Source organism: Hylobates moloch, unplaced genomic scaffold (assembly GCF_009828535.3).
Source record: "Hylobates moloch isolate HMO894 unplaced genomic scaffold, HMol_V3 SCAFFOLD_1, whole genome shotgun sequence".
NCBI classification, from domain to species: Eukaryota; Metazoa; Chordata; class Mammalia; order Primates; family Hylobatidae; genus Hylobates; species Hylobates moloch.
The window spans coordinates 105,257,977-105,266,706 of NW_026652276.1; the positions used below are offsets into that span (position 1 = coordinate 105,257,977).

Consider the following 8,730-nt stretch of genomic DNA (forward strand, 5'->3'; position numbering starts at 1 on the left):
CCTTATCCCTTCACACAAGGGCTCACGACTTTTTCGTATGTCTGTCCCCAGGGCAGCTGGTCCTTGTCTCCTCAATGGAAGGCCTGAGCAGCCTTTCCTGGAAGATGTGGCGGGAGGAGGGCTGAGGTGGCTGCGGCCCCGCGACCGCGGCTGGCCCCGCCCCGAGCCTCAGGGCACCGCCGGGGTGTCCAGTCCTTCCTCAGTCACTCACGCAGGAATCCGAATGAGAAAACCCAAAATAGGAGCACTTGAGTTCAGTGAATAATGACAGTGACTCCCCACTGTGACCGTTTTTCCACCGGGACACACAGATGGAGACAGGCCTTTTCCCCAAGATGCTCCCAGGCTGGGAGGCGGAGTCAAGCCTCAGAGGCTCGGTCAGCGCAGGGACTCTGCTGGGTATCAAGGTTCTTAGCCCGTTCAAGCCATTTTCTCCTTTCTTTAAAACACAAGGTCTCTCTCTCTGTTGCCCAGGCTGAAGTGCAGTGGCGCAATCATAGCTCATTGCAACCCCTGGGCTCAAGCGATCCTCCCGCCCCAGTCTCCCGAGTAGCTGGGACCATAGGCGTGCGCCCACCACACTCAGCTGATTTTTTAAAATTTTGGCCGGGCGCGGTGGCTCACGCCTGCAATCCTGGCTCTTTGGTAGGCGATGCGGGTGGATCACCCGAGGTCAGGAGGTTGAGACCAGCCTGGCCAACATGGTGAAACCTCATCTCTACTAAAAATACAAAATTAGCCAGGCATGGTGGCACACCTGCAATCCCAGCTACTAGGGAGCCTGAGGCAGGAGAATCGCTTGAACCCAGGAGATGGAAATTGCAGTGAGCCGAGATCACGGCCACTATACTCCAGCCTGGGCAACAAGAGCGAAACTCTGTCTCAAAAAAGAATTTTTTTTTTTTTTTTTTTTTTTTTTTTTAAGAAATGGGGTCGGCCGGGCGCGGTGGCTCACGCTTGTAATCCCAGCACTTTGGGAGGCCGAGGCGGGTGGATCACGAGGTCAGGAGATAGAGACCACGATGAAACCCCGTCTCTACTAAAAATACAAAAAATTAGCCGGGCGTGGTGGCGGGCGCCTGTAGTCCCAGCTACTCGGAGAGGCTGAGGCAGGAGAATGGCGTGAACCCCGGAGGCGGAGCTTGCAGGGAGCAGAGATCGCGCCACTGCACTCCAGCCTGGGTGCCTGGGTGCCTGGGTGACAGAGCGAGACTCCGTCTCAAAAAAAAAAAAAAAAAGAAATGGGGTCTTGTCATGTTGCCCAGGCTGGTCTCAAACTCCTTGCCTCAAGCTATCCTCCCTAGTCAGCCTCCCAAAGTGCTGGGATCGCAGGCAGGCGCAACCATGCTTCTCCTTTTCAAGCCGTTTTCACACCCAGTTCCTCATCTCATTCTCACAGTGTAGTGACAGAAAAGAAAACTGAGTTATAGATTAGACAGCTCCAGGATGGCAAAGATGAGCTGGTGGCACAACACTTTCTCTGTTAGACCATCACACTCCCGGCTGTAGGAGTGTCCTAGGTCTGTGTTTTCTCCAACTTCAGTTGCATCAAAATCCCTGGAGGGAGACCTTGTTTAAACACAGATGAAAAGGAATGAAATCACGTCATTTGCAACAAGTGGATGGACGTCATTATGTTAAGTGAAATAAGCCAGGCACAGAAAGACATAAATATTGCATATTCTCATCTGTGGCAGCTAAAAAAAATCGATCTCATAAATTTAGAGAGTAGAAAGAAACCAGAGGCTGGGAACGGTTGGGTGAGAAATTAAGAGAGTTAGGTTAATGAAGGACATACAGTTAGATAATAAGGTTTATACTCTATGGTTCAAAAGCAGAGTAGTGACTATAATTAACAGCAATGGATTGTGTATTTCAAAATAGCTGGAAGACACTTTGGGAAGCCAAGGCAGGAGGATACCTTGAGCCCAGGAGTTCGAGACCAGCCTGGACAACATAGTTAGACCCTGCTGCTACAAAAAATAAAATATATATATAGCCGAGTGTGGTGGCTCACATCTGTGGTCCCAGCTACTCGGAGGCTAAAGCAAGGAGGATCGTGCGAGCCAGGGAGGTCGAAGCTGCAGGGAGCTGTGATTGCACCACTGCATTCCAGTGACTAGGTGACAGAGACCCTGTCTCAATGACAACAATAACAAAAATCTAGGAAAGAGGACTTGAATTGTTTCCAACACATGCGTAAATTCCCAAAGTGATGGATACCGCTAATGCTCTGACTTGATCATTACACATCCTATGCACGTAACAAAATATCACAGATACCCCATAAATATGTAAAATATTATGTATCCATAAAAAGTAAAAATAAAAAAATAGAGTCCCTGTCCCACCCTCAGAGAATCTGAGTTGATCAGTCTTGGGTGAAGCCCTTGGTAATTTGCATTCTAACAAATCCCAGGATAATTATGATGCTGCCGGTCCATGAACCACACTTTGAGTAACACTGCCCTAAAGGAGGCCCCTTGAGGCCCTCTCTTGTCTTCCATTATACTCGTCTTTCTCAAAAATACCTGTAACAAAATTTCCTCTTTCAATCCTTATGCCAATTGGGATGTTTCAGCTGTACTAAGAAACTGCAACCAAAAGTAGTTTAAGCAGTCAGGGAATTTTATTTTATTTTTATTTTATTTATTTATTTATTTATTTTGAGACAGAGTCTCGCTCTGTCGCCTAGGCTGGAATGTAGTGGCGCTATCTTGGCTCACTGCAACCTTCGCCTCCTGGGTTCACACCATTCTCCTGCCTCAGCCTCCTGAGTAGCTGGGACTACAGGCGCCCGCCACCACGCTCAGCTAATTTTTTGTATTTTTTTTTAGTAGAGATGGGGTTTCACCATGTTAGCCAAGATGGTCTTTATCTCCTGACCTCGTGATCCACCCGCCTCGGCCTCCCAAAGTGCTGGGATTACAGGCGTGAACCACCGCACCCGGCCAAGGAATTTTATTATCTTACATAACAGGAAGTCTGAGCAGACTTAGGATTGGTTTATTAAGTAACCCAACAAGAGGCCAGACGTGGTGGCTCACACCTGTAATCCCAGCACTTTGGGAGGCCGAAGCGGGTGGATCTCCTGAGGTCAGGAGTTCGAGACCAGCCTGGCCAAGATGGTGAAACTCCATCTCTAGTAAAAATACAAAAAAATACAAAAATTAGCCGGGTATGGTGGCAGGATCCTGTTATCTCAGCTACTAGGAAGGCTGAGGCACGAGAATCACTTGAACCTGGGAGGCGGAGGTTACAGTGAGCCAAGATCATGCCACTGCACTCCAGCCTGCACAGCAGGAGCAAAACTCTGTCTCAGAAAAAAACCAAAGGGCCAGGCGCGGTGGCTCATGCCTGTAATCCCAGCACTTTGGGAGGCTGAGGCTTGGCAGATCACGAGGTCAGGAGATCGAGACCATCCTGGCTAAAACGGTAAAACCCTGTCTCTACTAAAAATACAAAAAATTAGCCGGGCATGGTGGCGGGCGGCTGTAGTCCCAGCTACTCGGGAGGCTGAGGCGGGAGAATGGCGTGAACCCGGGAGGCGGAGCTTGCAGTGAGCCGAGATTGCGCCACTGCACTCCAGCCTGGGCCACAGAGCAAGACTCCGTCTCAAAAAAAAAAAACAAAAAAACAAAAAAACAAACAATTACCAGGATTCATATTTTTTATTTATTACTGCAGTCTGGGCAACATAGTGAGACCACATCTCTAGAGAGAAAGAGAAAAAAAAAGATAAATTAGCTGTGTGTGGTGGGGAGTGGCTGTACTCCTAGCCATTCAGGAGGCTGAGACAGTAGGATCGCTGAGCCCAGGAGATGAAGACTGCAGTGAATTATGATCGGTTGTGCCACTGCATTTCAGCCTCAGTAACAGAGCAAGGCCCTGTCTCTAAAAAAACAAAAACAAAAAACAAGAAAAAGGAAAGCTGGGCATAGTGGCAGTGGCCTACACTTGTAGTCCCAACTATACAGGAGGCTGAGGAAAGAGGATTGCTTGAGCCCAGCCTGGACAACATAGCAAGACCCTGTCTTTAAAATTTTTTTTTTTTTTTTGAGACAGAGTCTCACTCATTCTGTTGCCCAGGTTGCAGTGCAGTGGTGTGATCTCTGCTCACTGCAACCTCCGCCTTCCGGGTTCAAGCTATTCTCCTCCCTCACCCTCCTGAGTAGCTGGGATTACAGGTGCACCCCACAATGCCTGGCTAATTTTTGTAATTTTAGTAGAGATGGGGTTTTACCATGTTGCCCAGGCTGGTCTCGAACTCCTGACCTCAGGTGATCTGCCTGTCTCGGCCTCCCAGAGTGCTGGGATTAGAGGCATGAGCCACCGCGCCTGGCCTACACAGCAACTTTTATTGAAGCAGCAGTGTACAGCAGCAGCAGAGATACTGCTCCTTGCAGAGCAGGGCTACCCCATAAGCAGTGTGCCCAGAGTAGCAGCTCAGAGGCAGTTCTGCACTTATATTTATACCAACTTTTAAGTATATGCAAATTGAGGGGCAGTTTATATAGAAATTTCTAGGGTGAGGGTGGTAACTTGCAGGTCATTGGGTCGCTGCTGTGGAAAGAGGCAGTGTTGCCATGGCAATGGTAAACTGACAATGCACACTTGTGGGTGTATCTTATGGAAAGCTGCTTCCACCCCAGACCTGTTTCAGCTAGTCTTCAATTTGTTGTGCTGTCTGAATTCCACCTCCAGAGTCCAGCCCTACCTCCTTTCTCACTCCTTTGTTTTTTTGTTGTTGTTTGTTTTTATTTTTTGAGATGGGGTCTCACTCTGTTGCCCAGGCTGGAGTGCGGTGGCATGATCTTGGCTCACTGCAACTCCACCCCCTGAGTTCAAGTGATGCTCCATCCTCAGCCTCCCAAGTAGCTGGACCACCAATGTGGGTTTCACCATGTTGTCCAGGCTGGTCTTGAACTCTTGACCTCTGGTGATCTGCCCTCCTCAGCCTCCCAAAGTTCTGGGATTACAGGCATGAGCCACCTCACCTAGCCCTACTTCACTTCACTCCTTTGAATTTCACAACCCTCTTCTGGCTCTCCTCTGATCTCCATCTCATTTCCATCTTTTTTGCAGGTCCCATTCTCCCCTCTCATCAATTTTTTTTTTTTTTTTTTGAGCCAGGGTCTCACTTTGTCACCCAGGCTAGAGTGCAGTGGCGTGATCTCAGCTCACTGCAACCTCTGCCTGCTGGGCTCAAGAAATCCTCCTACCTCAGCCCCCAGGTAGCTGGGAGTACAGGTCACCTACCTAGGCCTCCCAAAGTGCTGGGATTACAGGCGTGAGCCACCGTGCCTGGCCAAAAAAGTCTTTTTAAGGATGAAAGAGCAAGGGAAGGCCAACCTTCTGACTCCACCCTCTCAACTGATATTTCTCCCTTCATTCCCCATGGATAAGGGACAAAGAATTGAAAGAATTGAAGGAACTAGCCGAACGTGGTGGCTCACACCTGTAATCCCAGCACTCTGGGAGGCCGAGGCGGGTGGATCACCTGAGGTCAGGAGTTTGAGACCAGCCTGGCCAACATGGTGAAACCCCGTCTCTACTAAAATACAAGAATTAGCCAGGCATGGTGGCAGGCACCTGTAATCGTAGCTACTCAGGAGGCTGGGGCATGAGAATCAGTTGAACCCACGAGGCAGAGGTTGCAGTGAACCGAGATCACACCACTGCACTCCAGGCTGTGCGACAGAGTGAGACTTTGTCAAAAAAAAATTGAAAAATTGAGGGAAATAAAGACAGATGAAAATATTTGGTGGGAAGATGATGTTAGATTTGGACATGGTAAGTTTGAGGTGCGCCTGGGGACATCAGCAGGAGCTGTCGGTTTTACGTAGGATAAAAATTTGAAGTTTTCGCGCGACGACTGCGGGGTCTGCGGGCGGGGCGAGGCTCTAGACAGCGGCGGCAGCGGCGCTCCTCCTTCTCCTTCCCAGACCCAGAGCCGCGCCGGCACCATGTCAGCTTACCCTAAAAGCTACAATCCGTTCGAGGACGACGGGGAGGACGAAGGCGCCCAGCCAGCCCCTTGGAGGGACGCCCGAGGCCTCCCCGACGGGCCCGACGCGCCCGCAGACAGGCAGTAGTACTTGCGGCAGGAGGTCCTCCGCAGGGCCGAGGCCACGGCCGCCAGCACCAGCAGGTCCCTGGCCCTCATGTATGAGTCCGAGAAGGTTGGGGTCGCCTCTTCCGAAGAGCTCGCCGGTCAGCGAGGAGTCCTAGAGCGCACAGAGAAGATGGTGGACAAGATGGACCAAGATTCGAAGACCAGCCGGGCGCGGTGGCTCACGCTTGTAATCCCAGCACTTTGGGAGGCTGAGGCGGGCGGATCACGAGGTCAGGAGATCGAGACCACAGTGAAACCCCGTCTCTACTAAAAATACAAAAAAATTAGCCGGGCGTGGTGGCGGGCGCCTGTAGTCCCAGCTACTCGGAGAGGCTGAGGCAGGAGAATGGCGTGAACCTGGGAAGCAGAGCTTGCAGTGAGCCGAGACTGCGCCACTGCACTCCAGCCTGGGCGACAGAGCGAGACTCCGTCTCAAAAAAAAAAAAAAAAAAAAAAAGATTCGAAGACCAGCCAGAAACACATCAATAGCATTAAGAGTGTGTTTGGGGGGCTTGTCAATTACTTCAAATCCAAACCAGTAGAGACCCCACCCGAACAGAATGGCACCCTCGCCTCCCAGCCCAACAGCAGATTGAAAGAAGCCATAAGTACAAGTAAAGAACAGGAAGCAAAGTACCAGGCCAGCCACCCAAACCTTAGAAAGCTGGGTGATACAGACCCTGTCCCCAGAGGGGCTGGTTCTGCCATGACTACCGATGCTTACCCAAAGAGCCTATCACCTTCGAGCCTATCACCAGAAGATCGACAGCAACCTAGATGAGCTGTCCATGGGACTGGGCCGTCTGAAGGACATAGCCCTGGGGATGCAGACAGAAATTGAGGAGTAAGATGACATTCTTGACCGGCTGACAACCAAAGTAGACAAGTTAGATGTCAACATAAAAAGCACAGAAAGAAAAGTTCGACAACTCTGAAGACAGACGGATTTCCACTCTATTGTGATGAAAAGAATTGAAAGATCTTTTTTTGAACTTCCAAGAAATCTCATTTACTATTTTAGTATGTAAATTAACGTGTGTTTGCAAATGTTATAATAGAGTAGGTCTTAAGACAAAAAAAAAATTGAAGTTCAAGAGAAAACTCTGGGTTGGAAATTTAAATTTAGGAATCTTTACTATATACAGGTGGTAGCTGAAACCAAGAAAGCAGATGAAGTCACTTTGAGAGAATATGCAGAACGGGAAAGGAAGCAAGCCAGTGACTAATTCTAGAATCCAACACTGCAGAATCCATGAGAAGGGGTTAAATGCAGTGCCTCACACTTGTAATCCCAGCACTTTGGGAGGCAGAGGAGGGCAGATCACCTGAGATCAGAAGTTAGAGACCAACCTGGCCAACATGGTGAAACCTGGTCTCTACTAAAAATACAAAAATAAAAAATTAGCCAGGTGTGGTGGCGAGTGCCTGTAGTTCCAGCTACTCAAGAGGCCGAGGCAGGAGAATCACTTGAACCATGAAGGTGGCGGTGGCAGTGAGCTGAGATCGTGCCACTGCACTCCAGACTGGGTGACAGAGTGAGACCCTGTCTCAAGAAAAAAAAAGAAAAGAAAAAAGTTATTTTTGCCAGCAGCCTCCCCTGGCATAAAAGGTTGGCTAAGGGCCTACTGCTCTCAACTCCCCCTCAGTCGCTGATACACCCGCATTCATTACCCACTGTTATTTCTTAGCTTGGACTTTTCTTCCCATTGTCCACTTCGTAAATGTGGCCAATAGTTCAGATTGGCTTTCTCATCTCTTTTTTTTTTTTGAGACAGTGTCACTTTGTTGCCCATGCTGGAGTACAGGGGTGTAATCTCGGCTCACTGCAACCTCCGCCTCCCTGGTTCAAGGGATTCTCCTGCCTCAGCCCCCCGAATAGCAGGAATTACATGCGCACACCACCATGCCCGGCTAATTTTTTTTTTTTTTGTATTTTAATGGAGACGGGATTTTACCATGTTGGCCAGGCTGGTCTCGAACTCCTGATCTCAAGTGATCCACCTGCCTCGGCCTCCCAAAGTACTGGGATTACAGGTGTGAGCCACCTCTCCCAGCCCTCTCATCTCTTTTCTGGCCTCCCTAAAGTGTGCCTCACTTGAATGCTGGAAGCTTGAAATCTAAAAGTTACTTTTTCCCGGAGTACCTTGTGTCCTGGGTTCTGCAGGTGACCTAGCCTTCACCAAGCGGATCAATGCTCTGGCAATTTGGAGGGCAAACGTGAACACCGGATTGAAGACCATCTTTTTGCTCTTTCTGCAGGCAAGCTTGGACACGAATATGTTAAGACTTTTCTTTTTTGCTGTGGCTGTAGCAGAGGTCCCAGTGTTGGTCTCCAGCTTTCTGGATGTCAAAAGACTGGATGGATGGATGGGTGCCATGTGGCTCATGCCTGTAACCCCAGCACTTTGGGAGGCCAAAGCAGGCGGATCACCTGAGGTCAGGAGTTCGAGACCAGCCTGGCCAACATGGCGAAACCTCATCTCTACTAAAAATACAAAAATTACCTGAGCATGGTGGTGGGTGCCTGTAATCCTAACTACTCAGGAGGCTGAGGCTGGAGAATTGCTTGAACCTGAGAGGCAGAGGTTGCAGTGAGCGGAAATCGCACCACTGCA

General features: G+C 49.5%; 1 pseudogene; it reads left to right on the plus strand.

Annotated features, from left to right (window-relative positions):
• The first annotated feature begins 5,966 nt into the window (after positions 1 to 5,966).
• LOC116809558 (synaptosomal-associated protein 29-like) lies at positions 5,967 to 7,189 on the plus strand (annotated as a pseudogene).
• Positions 7,190 to 8,730: the final 1,541 nt, after the last annotated feature.